We start from the raw sequence: 16,473 nt of genomic DNA on the forward strand, positions 1-16,473 counted from the left end.
CACTTTGTGTCTTTTTTGTAAACCATTTTGTTTCTATTTTTACCATTTCAGTTTGATGATTTTTAATTAGAAATGAACCTAAAACTTTAACCCTCTTTCTATCTCCACAGGTGCTGCCTGACCTTACAAGATTTCCGATATTTTATGTTTTTATTTATGTTCTAACTTAGTGCTATCCAATTGCTCCTCTTCATTATGTACGCCAAAAATTATAAACTCCCAGTTCAAGCAATAAATAATGTCTGGAAAGTGAAATCATATGAAGACTTTTACAAATCATTTCGTTTTCATATTTTTCTGAATAATTGCTGTGGGTTTAGCTCTGGTGCCAAGGATTATATTCTTAATTTTTTATGCTCTGAGCAACTCGTCAATTATTTTTTTACCTTGATATAAAATGAATGTGTTTAAGCATGAAAGTAAGAATTCAAAGCACTTTAAAACTAATCTGTTTCCTCCTCCCACTTTGAGCACCACTCATAGATGTTAAAATTTGAGTCACTTGTGTTCAACCAATATATCCTTTTCACTTTATTTGGCCGATAAAATGGATTGTTAATGGATTGTTAATCTTCTTATTGTATTTATATATGAGAATCTAGTTTATAACTAGATTTTTGCATCTATATGAAATCTAGTTTATAACTAGATTTCTGCATCCCGTTATTTCTGCTGCAGCACTAATAAATATTTATGTTAGGTTAAATGATGTAATGGTGAGAATAAGGAGGTGAAGTTCCCATGTGTCTCGTCTCCCAATATAAATAGACCAGGACTGACCTGCTATATGCTTGCTCAATATTACGGCAGGAAGCAAATTATTGTCAGGGCTGTTTTTTCCCATTTTATTATGGCAAGCATATTGATAGTTGTAAGGGGTGCGTACTGTCTATTTCATTGTTGGCACTAAAGTCATACTAAAATGAATCACATTAACTGTGAAACAACGTTTTTCACTGTACGCATGATAAAAATATACCATTACCCACCAATGGCACTTTCTATACCAATAAACATTTCCTATACATGTACCTCACCAAATGTTTTTTTAATTATTGTTATTGCACCTGCCTGAACCACTTCCTCTGGCAACTCATTCCATCATCAGTTTTTTTTTTAAGATAGGAATTATAAATTATCACAAAACTGGCTTTATTTAGTTCAGTTGATAGTTTTTGTTATGTACAAAAGATATTTTGATGATACAGGGTAGTAAATGGCAGGAAATGAAAGTATCACATGCTAATGCACAGAAACTTTCTCTTCAGGTTTCACAGTTCCATCAGTCTTAGATGAATCAGCAGAGAGCACTCACAAACTGTTCACTGGACTTATTGTAAGGATGAAGAATTCTCCCACAAATTCAGTCTTCAGTTTTTTGCCAATGTTTTAATTTTAATTCTGTTATTCTAATTTTCCAAAAAAAAACCTTCTTTTTTGAATTAAACCTTTATTAAAACTGAAAACTACTGCCAGGGAGAGAGGTTATGGCTGTGCTGAGGCCTGGGCCTTATTTGAATCCGTTTGATAAGCTGCAGATGCCAAATGGGCATCTTGAGACAGCTTTCCAGCACTGAGCACAGCAGTGCTGGCTGGACAGAACGTAGTAGTCGATGCAATGATCAGAAAGTATCAAAATGATGCTTTGGTTAAGTTACCCATGTTGCAATCCTGAGGCCTAGACTAACAGCACAGAGAGCCAACTTCAAATCTCACCACAACAGCTGTGAATTTAAATTCAGTCAATAAGCTGAACTTTGCAACAATAACCAGTCTTGGTAATGATGACCACAGAACTACTGGATTGTTATAAAATCCAAGTGGTTCACTAATGTCCTTTAAGGGAGTAAATCTGTCAGGTCTGACCTTTGTGACTCAGGCCCTCCTCAATGACTCTTAAAAAGGCTCTCAAGTCTCTCATTTGTCACCACCTTCTCAAGAGGCATTGAGGGCTGGGCAATAAAAGGTGCCTTTGCCTGCAATTCCCCGAATTCTGAAAATTGAATAAAAAAGGAATAAGGAATTGTTTGGATTGGCCGCACATGCAGTATTTCTGAGGGGCATAGAAAAGGACTTATGCCCCTGAGAGAAATTAATTATAATAATTTGATGCAGCTATTCCACACCTTCTCTGGTTCTAATTACTAATTCTAAAGTTCATCCAAAACCGACTATGCATTCATTTGCGAATAGGCAATTCTAAGTAGCCCATTAAATATGAATTGAAAAAAGTAAGAATTCTGTTTATAAAGTCACCTTCATAACCTTAGGGCATCTGAACTGCTTTACAGCAAAGGAAATTGTTGTTGCATATTGCTGCATATTGAAATATTGTTGCTGCAATATAGGGAACATGTCACCGAGTTTGAGCAATGTGAGTTGCTATGAATGGCTAGGAAATAAATTACAACATTATCTGTTTTGGTTGAATAGTGCAGTTGGATCTTTAGCCCCTGGAAGTGCAAATGGGGCTTTGTTTTTATATATCTTCCGAAAAGTGGTACCTTCCGCTGTGCTGCAATTTCTCAATGACGCTGTATCGTGGGACTTGAAACTTTAATTTTTTAATCAATGTTGAGAATTTTGAAGTATTCCAACGATATCCCTAATCTAACATTGTTTATTGTAAAAATCTGACTGCCACATTTTTCTTTTTTTAAACTTTGCAGCATGCATGATATATGCTTATTTCAGTAAATAGATTTCTAATTTCTGGGTTAATTCCCGGAATGGCGGGACTGTCATATGTTGAAAGGCTGGAGCGATTGGGCTTGTATACACTGGAATTTAGAAGGATGAGGGGGGATCTTATTGAAACATATAAGATAATTAGGGGATTGGACACATTAGAGGCAGGAAACATGTTCCCAATGTTGGGGGAGTCCAGAACAAGGGGCCACAGTTTAAGAATAAGGGGTAGGCCATTTAGAACGGAGATGAGGAAGAACTTTTTCAGTCAGAGAGTGGTGAAGGTGTGGAATTCTCTGCCTCAGAAGGCAGTGGAGGCCAGTTCGCTGGATGCTTTCAAGAGAGAGCTGGATAGAGCTCTTAAGGATAGCGGAGTGAGGGGGTATGGGGAGAAGGCAGGAACGGGGTACTGATTGAGAGTGATCAGCCATGATCGCATTGAATGGCGGTGCTGGCTCGAAGGGCTGAATGGCCTACTCCTGCACCTATTGTCTATTGTCTATTGTCTAATTTTAAATGTGACTAGAATTTAAGACAAACATATTTTAGTGAAAGGAAGCAATTTATGTAATACTAGACCAAGTGGACCCGTTGGACCCAAACCTCTCCTACATTGGTGCAGCACCGTCCCTCCATCTCCCCTCCTCCCCTGCCTCCCTCCTACCATCCCCCTCCTCCCTTCCCCCTCCCCCCACTCCATCCCCCTCAACCCACCTTATCCCCCCTCCTCCCCCTCCACCCCCTCACTCCCTAGGAGATACATTTAAACTTTAAAATGTGAATAACTTAAAAAATATAACACCAATTTCAATGAAACTTCTTCCATTAGCACCAAAGGGATGACGGTGAGTAAGGTGGGCATAAAATTGCTGTGCTATCTTGTACTGTTTTGGCTGTAGTTCAGAAACAAACAAACGAGAGTTTTAGTATATAGACTGGACCAAGTGGACCCGTTGGGCCCAAACCTCTCCCCTGCATTGGTGCAGCACCCTCTCTTCCCCCACTCCCATCTCCCCACCCTCCCCCCCACGCTTCCCCTCCCCCCTCCCTCTCCCCTCCTCCCCCTCCCTCCCTCCCCCACCCCCTCCCTTCCTCTCCCACCCACTCCACCCCCTCAACCCCCCTTCCCCTCTCCATCCCCCTCAAGTCCCCTTATCCTCCCTTCCCTACCCCCTTATCCTCCCTCTCCCCCCCCCCACTCCATCCCCCTCAACCCCCCTTATCCTCCCTCCCCTCCCCCTACCCCCCTTATCCTCCCTTCCCCTCCCCCCCACTCCATCCCCCTCAACCCCCCTTATCCTCCTCCCTCCCCCCCTGAGATAGATTTAAACTTTAAAATGTGAATAACCTTTAAAATATAACACCGATTTCAATGAAACTTCTTCCATTAGCACCAAAGGGAGGACGATGAGTAAGGTGGGCCTAAAATTGTTGTGCTATTATGTACTGTTTTGGCTGTAGTTCAGGAACAAACAAACAAACAAATGAGAGTTTTAGTATATAGAATAGATGTCTTGTATTCCCCAAACCATATGCCCTCCTCCACAAACCACTTCAGATTCTTTCTTTCATTTAAAATAGATCCCACTGAGGAAAACCATCCACAAATATTCAAACCAACAAAAATCAAACTGGTCTGTTTCCAGAATAGATGCCACTAAAATGAGCACAATTTGGCATTAATCCCAGAACAAATATATAACCGTGAGGCTAAGTGCTGATGCTGGGACTGGTCAAAGTGCTCATCTTGGTGTCTAGGACTAATTGCAGTTGAGGCAGACCCATTCCACCCTTGGGAATTAAATGTGTACATTTTTCCTTGAAAGTGCTCTTTCATTACAGATGATTTGTAGTAAATAATAAAAGGGCTGAACCAGTAACTGGTGAGAACATGTTTTATTTTTTTTATTTTAGTTTTACTTAACTGTACTTTTAAGATGTCTATCCTTGAACGCTTCAAGTCCACATTTAATTGGTTTGGAATTTAGCTTCATTTTTCACTCTCATTGGGCGTAGGGGAGAGAATAAGATGAGAGTAAAATGTTGCCTTGCAAAAATTAGCAAAAGAGCTGGAGAGAAAAAAGAAATGTTCACAGGCAAAACATTTTTGAACTTCCGAATTAGTTTTTGAGAACCTGAAAATGTGAAGATAAGAGATTTCAAAGCAACTTATGAAATGAAATTGGACTTGATATTTAGGTCTGCAGATGCTGGTATAAATCCAAGGTAGACACAAAATGCTGGAGTAACTCAGCGGGTCAGGCAGCATCTCGGGAGAGAAGGAATGGATGACGTTTCGGGTCGAGTCCCTTTGAAGACCCGAAACGTTACCCATTCCTTCTCTCCCGAGATGCTGCCTGACCTGCTGAGTTACTCCAGCATTTTGTGTCTACCTTCATATTTAGGTTTATTATTATCACGTGTACCGAAAAACAGTAAAAAGCGTTTGTTGGCGTGCTATTCAATCAAATCAGCTAATATTATACATGAATGCAATCAAGTCAAAAATAAGTTCAACAGGTAGAGCAAAGAGAAAATTACCAGAGTGCAGAATATAGTTCATCAGCATTGTAGCATAACAGTTCCAGAGTAAAAGTCAATTGAGGTAGGTTGGAAATCAGGAATGTGCCCTAGCTGATGGAAATTTGATAACAGAGGTGAAGCAGCTGTTTCCGAGCCTGGTGATATGTGCTGTCAGGCCTTAGTATCTTCTGCCCAAAGGGAGCAGGGAAAGATTTTTGATTAGGTTGGCTGCTTTCTCAAGGCAGCGTCAGGTGTAGATGTACTCAATGGTGAGGAGTCTGATCTGTGATGGACTGAGCTATATCACAACTCTACAATTTCTCGCAGTCTGGGGCCGGACTATTCCCAAAACAAGCAGCGATGCAGCCCAACAGCATGCTTACTATGTGGCATCTTTAGAAGTTGGTGCAGTGATGTCTCGTTGATGGAGTTAGGAGGGAAGCAAACCCTCCAGGGTTACGGAGGGAAGAAGTTGTGTTTGGGGCTTAATTAGAAAGCTCTTTTGCAGAGATGGCTAAATGATTGATAAGATTCTGATTAAAGAAACATTTTTTTCAGTGTCCTGGCTTTCTCCATTCCAGTTATGTTAATAAAAAATCCAATCTCCAGTATAAGAGACGAGGTTGAATCTGTGTCTGAGGCTTGTCATTGTTCTTGGATCTGTACAATCTGCAACCAGGAGGGTTCTCTTATACCCAACATTTCTCCAGAAAACATGTTGGCTACAAAAAGCTGGGTAGAACCAATTTGGCTAAATTGGTGCTGTTTTGGGGTTACTTGGCTGACTTTGACCACCCTGACAGAAATAATGGCTGTACCATTTATCAGCCTCTGTTTACCTGATCATTTTAAATAGAACTAAATTTACTTGGGATCTTACATCAAGCTGTTTGAAATCTGATTTCAAAAATGAGAACATTAGGAAAAGATCTTTTCAACAAATAAAAGTTTATAGACTTCACCTTCTCCTAATCATTGAAGAACGTTTACTTTCAGCGAAGGAAAACTCTTAGACAAACTTTTTGAAAATGTTTTATGCAAGGGCACAATGGATTTTAATTTGTATTTGGATATCATATATTTAATAATAAAAAAATTGTCAGTAACATTTCTTGTATCTGAGTCCTTGTCAGCATATTCTACATATTTAGCAGTACAAATTACTGTTTTTTTAATCCACAGTATATCACTATTCCATAAGCAATCCTCAAACGGTCATCTGTATAGATGACTATGATTAGGGACAAGAGGGAAAGGAGAACTATCCATAAGATGGACAATTTATCCAAGTCTTGTGGTAAACAAGATAGCATAATGAAAGTTTCAAAATGATGCTCTCAGGCAGCAGAATACATGTCCAGAAAATAGTGCAATTGCAGGCTGTGAAGAACATTTGTTGACCATTGAAATTACATTGTATTTGCTTTGAATTTCTCAAACATTGATCTGAAAAAAGGAAGATGGTAAATTTGAGACAAAGAGGAAAATAGTACCCAAAGAAAGGAAAATAAGTCAAAGACAATCCAGAAAAAAATGAAGTGGTGAAAAGGAGGACAATGATATTGTAACTCAAACATAGACACAAAATGCTGGAGTATCTCAGCGGGTCAGCCAGCATCTCTGGAGAAAATGGATAGGTGGCGTATCGGGTCGGGACCCTTCTTCAGACTCTTTGATAGGTGACATTTTGGACCAGGACTCTTCTTCAGACTTTGTAACTCAGATATTGTAACTCAGTTGTGTTTGGAAATGGCTGTACTGATCCTTGGAAATTAATGAGTGAATGCCATGGCATCCTAATGTTCTTGAACTGTGGAGTAAAGAACTATCCATAATGATTAGAAACAGTGGTTAAATCATTGCATTGTTTTCATATGACCTTTGGAATTGTTACTTCTAAGGTCTATTTGCTTTGCCGTTTACCATTCAGAGTGGCTGCATTTTGTAATGATAATGGGACTGATGACGAACCGTAGCAATTAATCTCCATTGGGTTGCCTGGGACAGACTCGGAAAAAAGAAATGACTCAATTGTGGACCATTGGGAACTATTGATCTGGAATCCCTTTTTCTCTCTCAAGCATGTAGCACTTAACCTCATGTCATGTTCCAAATGTTAATTTTGGCAACAAATTTATCTAACTTGTATTTGAATGGATCTCTACTTATCATTGAAACAGCTTTGCATCCTGCAATAATTGCTTTCCAACATTTACAGTTGTATAAATTGCAAAACTAATGAAAACTACTGAAAATAGTTAGTATAGAAATACTCTCGTAATGATTCCCAACATATTTGAACGGGACTACATAGCTTCATTGGTTTCTTGATTGAATGCCTTGTCAGAGCTGGAATTTACATAGCAACAATTAGAGTCCTCTCAACATTATCTTCTTGAGGATTTAAACTAACTTGGCACGAGGGTGGCAACAAGAGCAGCAGGTTAGCAGGTGGAAGGACTGATAGGAAAATAGGCTATGGCAAGTAAGTCTCAAAGGAAGGACAAGCAGGGACAGTTTAATGAACATGGTGAAACTGATGAGCTGAAGTGTGTTTATTTCAATGCAATAAGTAATATGGGTTAGGGAGATGAACTTGGAGCCTGGATTAGTGCATGGAACAATGACGTGTGGCCATTACAGAGACGTGGTTGCGAGGGACATGACTGGCAGCGCAAGAGTATTCTTGAGTGTTGATGTTTAAGATGTTTGCGGACAGGGAGGTGAAAGCGGTGGAACAATTGCATTACGAATCTGAGAGAATTTCAGAGCTACACTTGGAGAGAACATATTGGAAGGTTCATCCGCTGAGGCAATATGGGTAGAGCTCAGAAATAAAAGTACACTCCGTCTGATGTGATTATACTACAGGCTTTCCAGTGGCTGGCGGGAAATAGAGAATATGGCGACAGATTATGGAAAAACAATGTACTGGGCAATTGTTTTACTCAGAGAGTGATACGTGCCTGGCTTGCGCTCCCCGAGTGGTGATAGAATCAGATATGATAATGGTGTTCGGGGACTTTGGGATAGGCACATGAACATGCAGCAGAATGGAGGGAAATCAATCACATGCAGATGGAAAGGATTTAGTTCAATTTAGAACCATGTTCAACTCACGGCATCATGGGCCAAAGGGCCTGTTCCTGCACTACATTTTTCTATTAGCAGTAATTACTAATATTTTTTCTACTCTAGCAATTCCATTATTACAATTAAGTCAAAATGGTGAGAAGGTAATTATTGGCTTTGGTAATCATAACAGTAGACTAGTGCATATTTTTCAATAATTTGATGTAAAGTCAAATACATGGTTTATCTCCTTTACTTCCAAATTCATATTTTTACAAATTGACAATGGGCATTGCTAACTAATGCATGGTTGTAATTATTTTCTGATGAGTTTTCTCCCAACATCTTCACTTTGAAAACACTCTTAGTGTTTTGAGTAGACTAGCATTGTGCAAATGGGAGATTCAGAACTGGTCTAACCACTGAAATGTGGGGCACGAGCAGCAGAATTGTGTTATTTCTCTTCCTATCACCCAAGGCTTGGTATCTTCTTCATTCTGCTCTGTGCCTATGTGTAAGAAAGACTCAAGCCAATCTATAGCAAATTCAATTAATTCTATATGGTACAAATAAAAAATTGAATTGCAAATGAGCTAAGGATTTGATCACCTGCCAAGCGTAATACTAAAGACCTGTACTAAATTAGGTGTGCCTCTAGCTATGCAGTTACAGCTACATGGAAAATTACCCAGATATGTCCCTTCCAAGAAAAGCAAAGTAAAATATAATTTGGTTAATTGAACTGGTACACCGCTTGGCATTGTCTTGCAAAGCATTGTATCAATATAGGATTCTTGGCTATGGTTTGCAACAAAAAAAAACACATTACAAAACCTCAAAAAATGGTCATAAGCTTAGAAACTTAACATTTGATCAGCTGCTGAATTTGTCCAGCTTGCTTGCCAATCACAGCCATTTTGTTCACATTTGTTCAATACACCGATCAGCCAAAACATTATGACCACATGCCTAATATGCTGTTGGTCCTCCGAGTGCCGCCAAAACAGCGCCGACCCGCCGAGGCATGGACTCTACAAGACCCCCGAAGGTGTCCTGTGGTATCTGGCACCAAAACATTAGCAGCAGATCCTTCAAGTCCTGCAAGTTGCGAGGTGGAGCCGCCGTGGATCGGACTTGTCGATCCAGCACATCCCTCAGCTGCTCAATCGGATTGAGATCTGGAGAATTTGGAGGCGAGAGAAACACCGTGAACACTTCATCATGTTCCTCAAATCATTCCCGAAAAATGTGTGCAGCGTGGCAGGGCGCATTATCCTGCAGGGTTTCCCAGCAGGACATTGCCCAGAGCATCACCCTCCCTCCACCGATTTGTCGTCTTCCCACAGTCGGTTCGGACCAGACGGGATAATCTTCGTTGCCCTCGCGCATCAATGAGCCTTGGGCACCCAACACCCGGTTTGTGGTTTGTCCCTCCTCAGACCACAGTCGGTAGGTACTCACCAATGCTGATCGGGAGCGCAAGCCTTGCCATTTCAGAGATGCTCTGACCCAGTTGTTTGGCCATAACAATTTGGCCCGTGTCAAAGTTGCTCAGGTCTTTACTCCTGCCCATTTCTCCTGCATCTAACACATCAAGTTCAAGAACTGACTGTTCACTTGCTGCCTAATATATCCCACCCCTTGACAGGTGCCATTGTAACAAGATAACCAATGTTATTCATTTCACCTGTCAGTGGTCATAATGTTTTGGCTGATGGATGCAATGTTATTGATGCTCAGTCAATAAGAATGTAGTTTACAAATTGACACTCAGATAATGAGGGCAAGATGTTAATGTTGCTTGACTATTGAGAATCAGTAACATATTTTCTGGGATGTTGATACAGGCCAGTCTGTTAATTGGGGAGAAGGGGCTTTATCATTCAATCAGCCTACAACAACATTATCAGTTTTGGTCTGCATCGTATAAATAACAACATAAGCTTATTTGCAATTCTGTCAACATTCAGGATGCAGTCGGAACTGAAAGAAGGGTGGACAGATTGAAAAATGTTGGATGAGCAAGACAGATTTGTAGGTGAGAGTTCACTGTTACCCAGAAGCCAGAAGATTGACCACCTACATATTCCTTTGCGGCCAGAAGGCGACTCTGACTCGCCTTTTCATTTCATAAACTTTTCCATAAGTCAGGAGTCAGATTAAATAATAATAATAATAATAATAATATTTATTGTCATAGCAACGAGTACAACGAAATTAAAAAATAGCCAATCCTGACGGTGCGTACAAACATATATGCAATAAATGCAAAAACAAATAAATACATAAATACAATTAAATACAATTATATTAAGTACAAGATTTTTTAACGGTGTTGCCTAGTGCAAAGGTAGTGTTCAGTTCTTGTATGGCCCTGGGGTAAAAACTGTTCTTAAGTCTGTTTGTTCGGGATTTGATCGACCTGAAACGTCGACCAGAGGGCAGATGAACAAACAGACGGTGGCCGGGGTGGGATGGATCTTTTATTATTTTGCCTGCTCTACTGAGGCAGCGTAGGCTGAACAGGTGCTCCAGGGAGGGCAGTGAGCAGCCGATGATCTTCTGGGCCGTCGTGATGACCCTCTGAAGGGCCTTCCTGTCCTTTTCTGAGCAGCTGGCATACCATGTGGTTATACAGTATGCCAGCACACTCTCGATGGAGCAGCGATAGAAGGACAACATGAGCTTCTCCTGCAGGTTGGTTTTCCTGAGGATCCTCAGGAAGTGGAGTCTCTGCTGTGCCTTCTTTACTGTGGTGATGGTGTTGGTAGACCAGGTAAGATCCTCTGCGATGTGCGTACCCAGGAACCTGAAAGCTGGTACCCTTTCCACACAGACCCCATTGATGTAGAGTGGGTCGTAATCTCCACTGGTTTTTCTAAAGTCAATTATAAGTTCCTTTGTTTTGGAGGAGTTCAGGACCAGATTGTTCACTGAACACCATGCTGCCAGCCTTTGGATTTCATCCCTATAGGCTGTCTCATCTCCTTCTGAGATGAGTCCAACCACAGTCGTGTCATCCGCGAACTTGATGATGGTGTTGGTGGGATGGGTGGGGGCGCAGTCGTGAGTGTAGAGGGAGTAAAGGATGGGGCTCAACACACAGCCCTGTGGTGAGCCGGTGCTCAGTGTAATGGTGGAGGAGAGGTGAGGGCCTATTTTGACGGTCTGGGGGCGGTTGGTCAGGAAGTCCTTGATCCATTGGCAGATGGTTTGGGAAAATCCAAGGTCGGAAAGTTTGGTGACCAGTCTGCTCGGGATGACCGTGTTAAAGGCAGAGCTGAAGTCGAGGAAGAGCATCCTCACATAGCTCCCCTGGTGTTCAAGGTGGGTCAGTGCAGTGTGAAGAGCAGTGTCGATGGCATCCCCTGTAGACCTATTTGCTCTGTAGGCAAACTGGTGTGGGTCGAAGGTGGGTGGGAGGCTGGCTTTGATGTGCTGCAGGACCAGTCTCTCGAAGCACTTTGTGATGACCGGTGTGAGTGCTACCGGACGGTAGTCGTTAAGACCGCTGATGACAGACTTTTTCGGCAGTGGGATGATTATGGCGGACTTCAGGCAGGGAGGGATGGTGGATTTTAAAAGGGACAGGTTGAAGATTTTTGTGAAGACCTCAGATAATTGGTCTGCACATTCCCTCAGCACTCTGCCCGTCACACCATCGGGGCCTGCAGCTTTCCTGGGATTCACTGCTCTGAGCACGCGCTTAACATCATACTCCTGCACAGTGAAGGTGTTGCTGTCAGGTGCTGGAGAGGGTGTTATGTCTGCCACTGTAGCTTTCACCTCGAAACGAGCAAAGAAACAGTTAAGTTCCTCTGCCAGCGAGGCGTCGGCAGTCGTGCGGTTGCTGGTCTTGTAGTTGGTGATGTGCTGGATGCCTTGCCATACCCGCCGTGGGTCATTGTTGGAAAAGTGGTCCTCAATCTTCCTCTTGTAGGACGCTTTGGCATCCTTGATGCCTCTCTTCAGGTTGGTTCTAGCAGCACTGTATAGAGCTCTATCACTAGACCTGAAGGCGGTGTTACGGTCCTTGAGGAGAGACCTGACATCCTTTGTCATCCAGGGTTTTTGATTGGGATACAACCGGATGCGTTTGTCGACGGTGACATTGTCAACACAGTTTTGGAAATACTCCCCAGTTGCATGATTGAGGGCAACTCCAGTACGCAGATAATTCTGCTTTCAGACATTTCAGTTCAGTTGACCGGTAACCCACTTTCAACTAGCACAAAGTGGCTGCAAATTGTCCTATCAAAGATGTACTTCCGCGTCTGTAACATCTGCAGCTTCTATCCATTTAGAACGGAGATGAGGAAGAACTTTTTCAGTCAGAGAGTGGTGAAGGTGTAGAATTCTCTGCCTCAGAAGGCAGTGGAGGCCAGTTCGTTGGATGCTTTCAAGAGAGAGCTGGATAGAGCTCTTAAGGATAGCGGAGTGAGGGGGTATGGGGAGAAGGCAGGAACGGGGTACTGATTGAGAGTGATCAGCCATGATCGCATTGAATGGCGGTGCTGGCTCGAAGGGCTGAATGGCCTACTCCTGCACCTATTGTCTATTGTCTATCACTTGGAAGGCTGCAGGTGAATGAGAGCACCAACACTTTCAAGTTCCCTTCCTAGTCACAAATATCCAGTCGGAATTAAACCACTGTTCTTTTGTTATCAGTTAATGAAAATCTTGGATCTCTCTACCTAAAAACACAGAAGGAGTACCTTCACCTTGTGCAGCTTTTACAAATGTGGGTGGCACACAGCTGCCTTCTCGGACAGATTGTAAAAATGCAATGGACATCGGCCTTGCCAGAAATTCTTGCATCCTCTGAATTAAAGAATAGAGATGCAGCCTTGCAGAAAATTGATCTGGATGATTCATAATGCACACTCTGATCTGTGCAAAATCTTTATAGCATACATAATGCTGAATATCTCATTACATCCACTGTATGCAATGTAGACATGTGTATGTTGGGTATATTAATTTCAAGGATTTCGTTACAAACAATGAGATGTTCATGGTGTATTCATATCCACCTCCGATCTTGTTTTGTTTTGAAATCTGAGTGCAACTATTGAGTTCAACTGTCGTGGGTATTGACTTTGTATATTTGTTCACTCAGTTCATGTCTGGTTCCACAACTCAATTTTGCTAACTCTTTAACTTTTGATCTTTTAACATCTTTGATTTTTTTATCTGACACAGAAACGTTTTCACCTTTTAATTCACAGAGGAAACCTATCAAGGAAATAAAGACACAGTATGAGCATTGCAGGCATGTCAGTGGCAAAAACTGGACAACTTTACCAAATGAAGATTTAAGAACAATATTCTGTGTGCAGAAGAGAAACAGCGGACTTTTATATAGGAGTTAAATAGCTTCCTTTTCTGTTGGTGAACACCTGGTAACCATCAATATAGCTGCATGCAAATAGCTGGATCAGGCGGACTTTTTAAAAACTAAATTAATAGGCATACGAAGCCTGCATATACATTAAATTTTGGTAATTCTCTCAATGTAACTGTATTAATGTCTTTGAAACAATTCTTCCTCGTATGGTGACGATTTGCTAAACAAATACATTTCATTGCCTTTGCCAAATTTGTTATTCACATATCTTCTAATCATTACTGCGTTTCATAATGTCGATTTATACAGTTTCAAATTACTTCTCCATTCAATGTTCTTTAGTTGACTAATTCTATGAAGTGAATTATATGTTGTCCTTTGTGTGAAACATTCTCACCTTTGAGCCAGAAGATTGATTATGGCATATAACCTGAACTATGATGCAATATTGAGGAAGTGCAATACCAATCATATATTATAACTTTTGGCCGAATCATTAAGCCAATTGAAATAAAAGATCGTGACTCGTAGCAGTAAATGCTCTTTCTATTGTTTAGGTCAACAGTGAACTCAAACAGATTATCTGGTCATTCTGAAGAAGGGTCCCAACCCAAAACGTCTATGTTCTATCCATGTTCTCCAGAGATACTGCCTGAACCGCTGAGTTACACCAGGACTTTGTCTCTTCTTTTGTAAAGAAGTATCTGCAGTTCCTTGTTTCTGCATTTCACTGCTCCACTGCGAAATCTGTTCAAGCTATGCCTACTTTGAAGAAGTTCTTCTCTCTGTAAAGAGATTTCTATGAGACTCTCACACTGATACCCGACTGTGTTTTCTACTGCTCCCCTGCTCTTCAACCATGTTCTGACCTGGACTCGCTACCACAGCCACGTGTGTTTCCACAACACTTGCGTGCTCTACCATCTTTTGCCACATGGCTTCCAATTCCAGTTCCAGGCCTCCCGGTTCGGGCCCAACCAGGGTTTCAGATACCTACACTCCATCTACAGCTTCTCAGAACAATTCTCCTTCTGCACCCTGCAATCTATACTCTCCGCCAGACACCGTCACCAGCAGGCCCTCGCACGCAGCTCCTGGCCTCACTCACCCAGACCTGCAATGGACCTCAAGTTTACTTCATCCTCCGCCGGATCCATGTCTTACCTGACTTCCACCAAGGATTACAAGCTTACCTACCTCCAGACCAGCCACTTCCCCAACTCAGCCATGCTCCCGACCGCTCGCAGGCTTGAGGCTTCGCCGCCATGTGCCCAATCACCACGTGGCCGGGACCAGCAGTGCCATCGCAATCGGAAGGCACAGCACCATTGCTCACTAGCTCTGCGGGCGCTACTCTGAAATTGACTGCCACCCTGGCTGCTCCTTGGCCAGGCCCACCAACGCCATCTTACCTGCACTCCGACTGACCTTGGGCCATGGCTACTGAGTCTGCTGAACTGAACCTCTCGCCTGGCTACCAGCAGGCCGGGCCTTTGACTCAACTGGGGTCCGGGCTCAGTTCCAGGCCAGGGCCTTCCACGTTGCTGGCTCCAACTTGACTCTAGAGGGTCTTACTGTTCCCCCTTCCAACAGGGAACCTCAATACTGACAACCTTGGGTCCAGCTGCTCTTCCCCCAATTCCAACCTTGATGCTGGATGAAGATTCTGATTATGTAACTAAAAAACAGAGAAAAATTAATCCTGATCTTTGATCTATGAAGATCCTGGAGAAGACCCCTGCATTCAATGAGCTTCATGTTGACATGAACATTTGTGATACAATTTAGACCTTGGCAATTCATAGCTGCAGGAAGGTTAACACTTCAAAACGTAAAGTGGCTCTCAAAACCCATTGAGTTGTAATTTTCAAAGAAAACTAGATAATCTGTAAATGCTATATATACAAACAATTAAAATCCTATAATTCTGTACAATCCAGAGATCATTAGATTTTTGGATCCTGAGGAAATCAAATGATAAGTGGTTAGTGCAAGCAAGTTGCACTTGGGTAAAGGATTAGCCATAATTTTGTTAAATGGCAGAGCAGCATGTAGTTCCCAATGACTACACCTACACCTTTCACTCATGTTCTTAAGTAGAAAAAAAAATTATATTCAATTTTTGTAGAAACCTATAGGCCTAATTTATAAGTGTATATATATATATAAAGGTGCAGTGTAATTTCAAAATGCCAGTAAAAGAATTTGTTCACATAATAAACATGGTTTATGGCTCCTTTTGTAAATGGAAAGTTATTATCTAAATATATAGATCACAACTATACAATAAGTATATTTAAAGGTATGTGAAAAGATTAAGTTAAAAAGCCAACAGGGGAGAAACCGTCTGCTGAATATCAACATCTACTGTGACTGCAGCCAGGGTTCATTATTCCTTCTTGCAAATTTGACCATGTCATGCTTCTGATTTTCTGTCCCCTGCTCCCCCATCATTAGAATGACATTGCGTGATGAGGCTAACCATAAGACACACACCCAGGTCTGATCACCCTGCAGTGGGCCTGCCTCGACTGAGGGTGTCTTGTGATAAAAGTCCGAAACACCCAGTGACGTTGAGGTACACCACTGAAGATGTGTCTGAATGGTAGCAACATTACCTAGTGGTCACCCCCAAGAACAACACCAGTCAATTGTAGTGCAAACCTTAGGGATTGTAACATCTAGTCCTACTAATCAATACTTGTCACAAAACACAGCAGAACCTCTTCAGAATGTGTCACTTCCGAGTGTTTCTAGAATCCTTATTTGGCCCGGTCTTTTCCCAATTGCTGTTTGTGCTTGTCCAGATTCTGTGGTAGTAAAGAATGATAAGTGTGGGAGCA

At 41.8% G+C, this 16,473-nt stretch overlaps 1 protein-coding gene across 2 annotated transcripts in view; it reads left to right on the forward strand.

Moving 5' to 3' along the window:
• Positions 1-15,920, forward strand: part of tm2d1 (TM2 domain containing 1) — a 49,976-nt gene extending 34,056 nt beyond the window's left edge. The window contains exon 7 of one of the 2 annotated variants that reach the window (XM_078407279.1): positions 13,512-15,920. The gene's annotated coding sequence lies outside the window, so the exon portion shown is untranslated. Of the gene's footprint in view, positions 1-110; positions 256-13,511 lie in introns of those variants that run through there. The other variant, XM_078407278.1, reaches the window with a different exon arrangement.
• The last annotated feature ends 553 nt before the right edge of the window (positions 15,921-16,473 follow it).

Source organism: Rhinoraja longicauda, chromosome 11, assembly GCF_053455715.1.
Source record: "Rhinoraja longicauda isolate Sanriku21f chromosome 11, sRhiLon1.1, whole genome shotgun sequence".
Classification (NCBI taxonomy): domain Eukaryota; kingdom Metazoa; phylum Chordata; class Chondrichthyes; order Rajiformes; family Arhynchobatidae; genus Rhinoraja; species Rhinoraja longicauda.